The 7,487-nt window shown below is 49.7% G+C and overlaps 1 long non-coding RNA gene across 2 annotated transcripts; it reads left to right on the forward strand.

Annotated features, from left to right (window-relative positions):
* The first annotated feature begins 273 nt into the window (after positions 1-273).
* LOC143693202 (uncharacterized) lies at positions 274-3,676 on the forward strand. 2 transcript variants are annotated; one of them, XR_013180714.1, is made up of 7 exons: positions 274-740; positions 817-858; positions 955-998; positions 1,100-1,143; positions 1,225-1,265; positions 1,347-1,832; positions 3,089-3,676. It is a non-coding gene; the product is annotated as an uncharacterized LOC143693202 (long non-coding RNA). The 2 variants fall into 2 exon arrangements; XR_013180713.1 differs by having other exon boundaries at positions 274-858.
* Positions 3,677-7,487: the final 3,811 nt, after the last annotated feature.

Below are 7,487 nucleotides of genomic sequence, written 5' to 3' on the forward strand. Positions count from 1 at the left end.
TAGCCCTTTGAGGGGCCTACCAGAAACCTTGGCACCAGTCTTAGCATCTGTGCTCTCAGTGTTCCTTGGCCTGGCACCAATGCCATAGAACTTTCGACTTGGGAGCTCAGACAGGCATCAGACCCTCATCTCTTTTTATAAGCATCCAATCAGCTGTCTTTTCAGGTCTTATTCTGAGCTGTATGGACAGCTATACCCCGCCAGGATCCATTATGGCGGACTAGGACTCGAAGGAACGTGAGGGCAGGTAGAGGCTTCTGGCTGTATGGTTCTTGAGCATCCATCTTTGCAGTTCTTGGAATAAATCATTCAGTTAGCATCTTTTTTGTCCAGGTTTCTCTGAGCCTCATCAGCTCACCATCGGTCTCCCCTCGGTCATCTCCTTTTGCATTCTCTCAGTCCTCGCAGCCATTTTCCTTGCCAGGAGATTTCTGTCCATGTCGTGTCCCCGTCGTTTGTCACGTCCCGTCCCGTGTCACGGGTGTGCGCACACATTTGTGCCGGAGCTGCTCTGCCCTGCCGCATAGCCCGGTGCCATAGGAGAAGTCCCGGGGACTTGAAGTTTGTAATGTGGGGTGTAGTGGGACTCTAGATGGGATTTGTAGATAGACACAAGACGTCTGGAGCTCCTAAGTTATCCTGCAACAGTTTGAGTCTTGTCCTAACTTTTTTTTCAGATTCAGATGGATTAAACGTGTGCCAGAGGGCCCCATCCTGGGTGAGGGGATTCCCCCGAGCAGGTGAGACAGTATTTGTTTCTGTAGAGGAAGCATAAATGGTGGCTGTTACAGCATTGTTCTTTGTCTTTCTTTTCAGGAAGTCAAGGCCGAGAGCAGCAGTCAAGGCCAAGTGGGTGAGGTAAGCATTGACTAGCGTACAGAAGCAATTGTTATTGCTGAGGTCTCAGTTTCTGGTGCAGCTTTAAGCATCTCTTTTTTTTTTATTTTATTTTAGGTGGTCTGCTTGCAATCTATCCTAGCCGAGCATATCTGTGCCAGGTGGGTGCGAGCCTAAGGTATCGGTGTGGCATCCTTGTCAGATTTGGGAGGTTGTGTTTTCACAGTATCTCAGCATGCTTTTCTGCTTTGTTTCTTTGCAGGTGCTGTCGCTGCCCTAGGCACGCTAAGGAACGGAGGAGGGCAGGTGAGTCGGGGTTTAGGCAGGCTGACCCATAGGTGAGCGTTACACAGCAGCATGCTAAGCGTGTACCTTTTCTCTTTGCAGGTATCTTCTGGGCAGCCTCCGGAGTCAAATCAAGATTTGAGGTGAGCCGGGGCAGTGGTGCGGAGGAGTCCCGGGGATTACTGTAGTTGAGGGCAATAGTCACCTTTTCTGTTTTGTCTTAGGTACCCCGAGGAGGCTCTTAGCCAAAGCTTAGAAACGGCAACACCGAAGCACACGTGGAGAACATCTCAACGTCCACGTGCGACCGAGGATGGATTTTGTCCGCTCCTCTTCCAAAAGCTAAGTGTCGGGGCCAGCGGTCGGGAGAAGGGGAAAAACCTTTACTGTCACAGGGGGCAATTTGATGTCAGCTTAGCAGAGAGGTCTGTAGCGGGACAGGCTCTCTGGAAGTAAAGGGAGAGGATTTCTCCTCAGCCTGACCAGAGCCTTTGCCGGGCAGGGCAGTTCCAACCCATCTCCGCGTTCTCGGGAACTTTGCGTCGTCCGCCTTCCTCGACTCGACGTTGTCACGGATCTTTCCCCCGAGGAGCTCGCCTTCAGGTCCGGAGCTACAGCCACGGTCACCTGGCAGTCTGCTTCCTTCTCTAGGCTTGCTGAGCCTCTCGAGCATCCTCTTAACTGCTTTGGCACTAACTTCTTTTAACGAGGTACATTTCATCATCACGTGCCATTGTCATAGGGCTTTCTTTCTTTTGGCATCATTGGCCTCTGGCTCATCTTGCGCTACGAATCTTGGGTCCATAAGTTGAAAGCGCTAGGCAGTTTACTCTTGTCTCTGTGTTATGCCATCCGTGTCTATGTTGTGTCGTCCGTGTTATGTAGTCTGTGTCTATTCTGTGTCATAGGCCTTTGTTACATCTTGACGCTTTACAGGCACTATTTTGTGCCATATAGGCAGTATTTTACTCACATTCCTTCCCAGATATAGCGTTTTCTGGCATCTTTACATTTTTACCCTTTGAGACAGGAAGGATTACAAGATTTTCTCATCCATCTTCCTTCTCACTACCAGCTTTGGTAGTGCTTTTTTTTCCATGCCATTATCTTGGACTTCTAGAGGGAGCGTCTTACACCCTCCTGAAGTGACTGCAGTTGTTCTGTAGGTTCCATCTTCTCAAAGGGTATGGGGCCCAACAATTAATCTTCCACAGAGTTATCTCAAGTCTTGGCTTATATTGCGTGTACCTATGTCGGCTTATATTGTGTGTACCTATATTGCATGTACCTTTGTTGGCTTTTATTGTATGTGCCTATATTGCGTGTACCTGTGTTGGCTTATATTGTATAGGCTTATATTGTATATGCTTATATTGTGTGTACCTGTGTTGGCTTATATTCTATAGGCTTATATTGTATATTCTTATCTTGTATATGCTTATATTGTGTGTACCTGTGTTGGCTTATATTCTATAGGCTTATATTGTATATTCTTATCTTGTATATGCTTATATTGTGTGTACCTGTGTTGGCTTATATTCTATAGGCTTATATTGTATATCCTTATCTTGTATATGCTTATATTGTGTGTACCTGTGTTGGCTTATATTCTATAGGCTTATATTGTATATCCTTATCTTGTATATGCTTATATTGTGTGTACCTGTGTTGGCTTATATTCTATAGGCTTATATTGCGTGTACCTATGTTGGCTTATATTGTATATGCTTGCACTGTATGTGCCCTTGCACTGTATGTGTTTGCTTATATTGTATGTACTTATATTATACCACTTATGATTGGAGCTGCCCTGCCCTGGCATGTAGTCATAGTTAGGTAGAACAGTTGTAAAAACTTTACTGTTCATCTGTCTTTTATGGGATTTTGGGTAGAAAATTTATTGGTCCAGAGCGGGGAAAATTCCTAGCTGTTGGCCACTCGTTGACCACTTCCTGTTGTCTCACAGGTCCTCGAGGCTACCGATTTCCCCAGAATCTACCATTCGACCTCAAGGAGTGGCAGCCAGAAGACGCATCGAAGCACGTTCTTCAGCATCTTGAGTAAGGGCCATAGCGAGCCCGTAAGCAGGAAGAGCGTGTGAGTGTGTGTGAGAGCACATGACTGTGTGTGTCTGTGTCTACTTGTCTCTGTGTGTGTGAGTACATGCTGACTAGTTTTAACCTTGTGTATGTGACTTTTGCTTTTCAGGTTTTGTAATTCATTTTTAAATTTAGAATAAAAAATCCCCAGCTGGGGGGGTTTTTTTTTTTTCCCCCCCGGCTGGCTTTTTTTTTCCCGGGTCCCGGTCGGTCTGCGAGGCGACGTTCATCGCCAAAGTTTGGGCGCAGACCGTCCAGGGACCGGGGTTTTCGTCAGGCAGGAGGATTTTTTTGGAGGCTCCCGGGAACCGCGTTCCCGAGGAGCGGCGTGAATGCGTGCCGGGGGTTAGCAGAGCAGTTGAGGTGTGAGTCAGCGTGGGTTTGTGTGTAAGCTGACGGAAGTGTGTGTGTGTTGAAGGGTTCTAGGGTTGTAACCTTGTCTGACTTTTGCTTTTCAGGTTTTTCAACCAATTTTTAAATTTAGAATAAAAAATCCCCAGCCGGGGGGTTTTTTTTTTTTTCCCCCCGGCTGGGTTTTTTTTTCCCGGGTCCCGGTCGGTCTGCGAGGCAACGTTCATCGCCAAAGTTTGGGCGCAGACCGTCCAGGGACCGGGGTTTTTGTCAGGCAGGAGGATTTTTTTGGAGGCTCCCGGGAACCGCGTTCCCGAGGAGCGGCGTGAATGCGTGCCAGGGGTTAGCAGAGCAGTTGAGGTGTGAGTCAGCGTGGGTTTGTGTGTAAGCTGACGGAAGTGTGTGTGTGTTGAAGGGTTCTAGGGTTGTAACCTTGTCTGACTTTTGCTTTTCAGGTTTTTCAACCAATTTTTAAATTTAGAATAAAAAATCCCCAGCCGGGGGGTTTTTTTTTTTTTCCCCCCGGCTGGGTTTTTTTTTCCCGGGTCCCGGTCGGTCTGCGAGGCGATGTTCATCGCCAAAGTTTGGGCGCAGACCGTCCAGGGACCGGGGTTTTTGTCAGGCAGGAGGATTTTTTGGAGGCTTCCGGGAACCATGTTCCTGAGGACCAATGATTGCTGGGGAGTAATTTAGCAGTTGTGATTGCAGTGATGGTGAGTTTGTGTGTAAGCTGAAGGGGGTGTTAATGGGAGATGAGTGTTGTTTTTTGTGTGCTTTTGTTGTTTTGGGTTTCCTGTAACAATAAATCAACATCTAATGAAAATAGAAAAAGGTTATTGCTTTGTGTTAATATGGGTATTGCTCCGTATTGCATTTGCATTACCTGCTGCATTTTGCTGTACTGCTCTGTATTGCTGCTCTGTATTGCTGCTCTGTATTGCTGCTCTGTATTGCTGCTCTGTATTGCATTTGCATTAACTGCTGCATTTTGCTGTGCTGCTCTGTATTGCTGCTCTGTATTGCTGCTCTGTGTTGCTGCTCTGTGTTGCATTTGCATTAACTGCTGCATTTTGCTGTGCTGCGCTGTATTGCTGCTCTGTATTGCATTTGCATTAACTGCTGCATTTTGCTGTATTGCTCTATATGTAAATTAGATTTTTACCAGTGTGTCTGTGCATTCTATCTGTGCTTGCATTTGTATACACTGTTTCCATGTATTTTGCTGATGTATACATAAAAGCATTCTTTTAATAAAGTTGAGTCACCCTTAATAAAGATACCCCCTGCCCTTCCTTCCCCCACCGTGGCTCCTGTCTTTTTTTGGTGTAGTTCTGTCATTTCTTTCCACTGTATTTCTTCCTTTTGCTCCTCACTTTACTGTTCTATTTCTAACTTAACTTCCCTCTATCTCTAACCCCTTGTTTCTGTTTTCTTTATCACTGTCAATCTCAGTCTTCTTGCTTCTTTTTCTCTCTGTGTTCTCCTTTTCCTTGGTTTGTGTTTTTTTTTGCTCTTAGTCTTTTCCTTTTTCACCCTACTCCTAAGTTTTCACTTTCACTCTAATCCTAACCACTTTCCTTTTCCTCAACTCCTGTCCTTCTTCAGTTCTCCCACCCTCCTTCTCCTGTCTCACTCTGTCTTCCTGTTTTATTTTCTTCTCTTTTTCTCTGTCTCCTCTCCTTCTGTCTTGTCTGTCTTCTCCCTATGTCTCTGTTCTCGCCTCCTCTCTTCTTTCTCTTTGTCCCTGTTCTCTCCTCTTCTCTCTCTGTCTTTTCTCCTCTCCCTCTATTTCTTCAACTCTTTGCTTCTCTCTCTCTTCTCTTTGCTTCTGTCTTTTCTCTCTCTCTCTCCTCTTTGCTTCTCTCTGTCTTTTCTCTCTCCTTCTCTCTCTTCTCTTTGCTTCTCTCTCCTTCTCTTCCCCCCCTCATTTCTCTCTCTCTCTCTCCCCCTCATTTCTGTCTCTCTCTCTCTTCTGTCTCTCTCTCTCTCTCTTCTCTCTCTCTCTCCTCTGTCTCTGTCTGTAACTTTCTTTTTCTTTCTAGGTTTAGATTAAAAAAGCAGCATTAAAAACTTTCAGGCTCCCTGGGAGTAAAAAAAAAAAAAAAGAAAAAAATTAAAAAACAAACCATTTACTCCCCGGGAGCCTGAAATTTCCTACTGCTGCACCAGACATATAGTTTTTCTTCTTTTTACTATATACAGTATATAGGGCCCCACCTGCCAGCAATCAATAGTAATCAGTAGTCCCCACCCACATACACACCCCTCCCATGCTGCCCCCACCCCCGTGGCCGCCCCCCTCACCAGACCCACCCCCGGCAAGCCAGCACCCGACCCCATGCCATTTACATATAAATCATGCAGTCACAGCGCCACCTGCCGTTTACTCGCGAGTCCTGCACTCACAGCGCCACCTGCCGTCTGCAACCGGGTACTACATGCACAGCGCCACCTGGTGCTTGCCGGCCGGCACTACATGAACAGCACCACCTGCTGCTTGCCGGCCGGTACTGCATGCACAGCGCCCCCTGCTGCGCACACCCCAGTACTGCATGCACAGCGCCACCTGCTGCTTGCCAGCCGGTACTGCAGTCACAGCGCCCCCTGCCGCCTATCCCGCAGTACTGCACCCGCGGCGCGCCCCCGATGACGTCACCAGCGCGACACGCCCCAGAAAGGACCCCGGTGCGCAGGCGACCCCGGCAATCGCCCGATCGAAACGGCGCCCCCCACCCCACGCCCCCCAGACCCCCGCACGCACCGCCACCACCCCCACGTGAACCGGAACGCCATTCCGACCCCAGCCAACCCACAAAAACCTCGCAAAACCCGCCGGAAACCCCGAAAAAAATCCCGGTCCCGGCGGCCGCCATTTTGCCGCAAATGACGTCACCCGCCCCGCCGCCATCTTGCCCCCCCGCACCACGTGACCCCCCCCCCCCCCCCCCCCCCCGCGGCCGCCATCTTGCCTGCCGTACCACGTGACCCCCCGCGGCCGCCATTTTGTTGCCGTAAATGACGTCACAGAGCACTCGCCGCCATCTTGGCTGTCGAGTCACGTGACTCCCGCCGGCCGCCATGTTGGTCCCCGGTCACGTGACCGCCGCCATGTTGGTCCCCGGTCACGTGACCACCGCCATGTTGGTCCCCGGTCACGTGACCGCCGCCATCTTGGTTCCCGGTCACGTGACCGCATGGGCGCCGCCATATTGATCCCCAACCACGTGACCATATGGGCGCCGCCATCTTGGATGACATCACAGGGTCCGCCATCTTGGTTCCCGATCACGTGACCACCGCCATCTTGGTCCCCGGTCACATGACCCTCTGGGCGCCGCCATGTTGTACGACACCACGTGACCCCATGGGCGCCGCCATCTTGATGAGTCATCACGACGTCACTACGGCCGCCATCTTGGTCCCCGATCACGTGACCGCCTGCCCGCCGCCATCTTGCTGCCGTAAATGACGTCACCCCCTACAGCCACCCTGTTGCCGTAAATGACGTCAGCGGCCGCCATCTTGTCGTAAATGACGTCACAGAGCACTCGCCGTCATCCCAGCTGTCGAGTCACGTGACTCCCGGTCGCCGCCATCTTGGTCACCGGTCACATGACCCCATGGGGGCCGCCATCTTGGTTCCATACCACGTGACCATATGGGCGCCGCCATCTTGATGACCCATCATGACGTCACAGCGGGTTAGGGTTAGGGTTAGGGTTAGGGTTAGGGTTAGGGTTAGGGTTAGGGTTAGGGTTAGGGTTAGGGTTAGGGTTAGGGTTAGGGTTAGGGTTAGGGTTAGGGTTAGGGTTAGGGTTAGGGTTAGGGTTAGGGTTAGGGTTAGGGTTAGGGTTAGGGTTAGGGTTAGGGTTAGGGTTAGGGTTAGGGTTAGGGTTAGGGTTAGGGTTAGGGTTA

Source organism: Agelaius phoeniceus, unplaced genomic scaffold (assembly GCF_051311805.1).
Source record: "Agelaius phoeniceus isolate bAgePho1 unplaced genomic scaffold, bAgePho1.hap1 Scaffold_398, whole genome shotgun sequence".
Taxonomy (NCBI): domain Eukaryota; kingdom Metazoa; phylum Chordata; class Aves; order Passeriformes; family Icteridae; genus Agelaius; species Agelaius phoeniceus.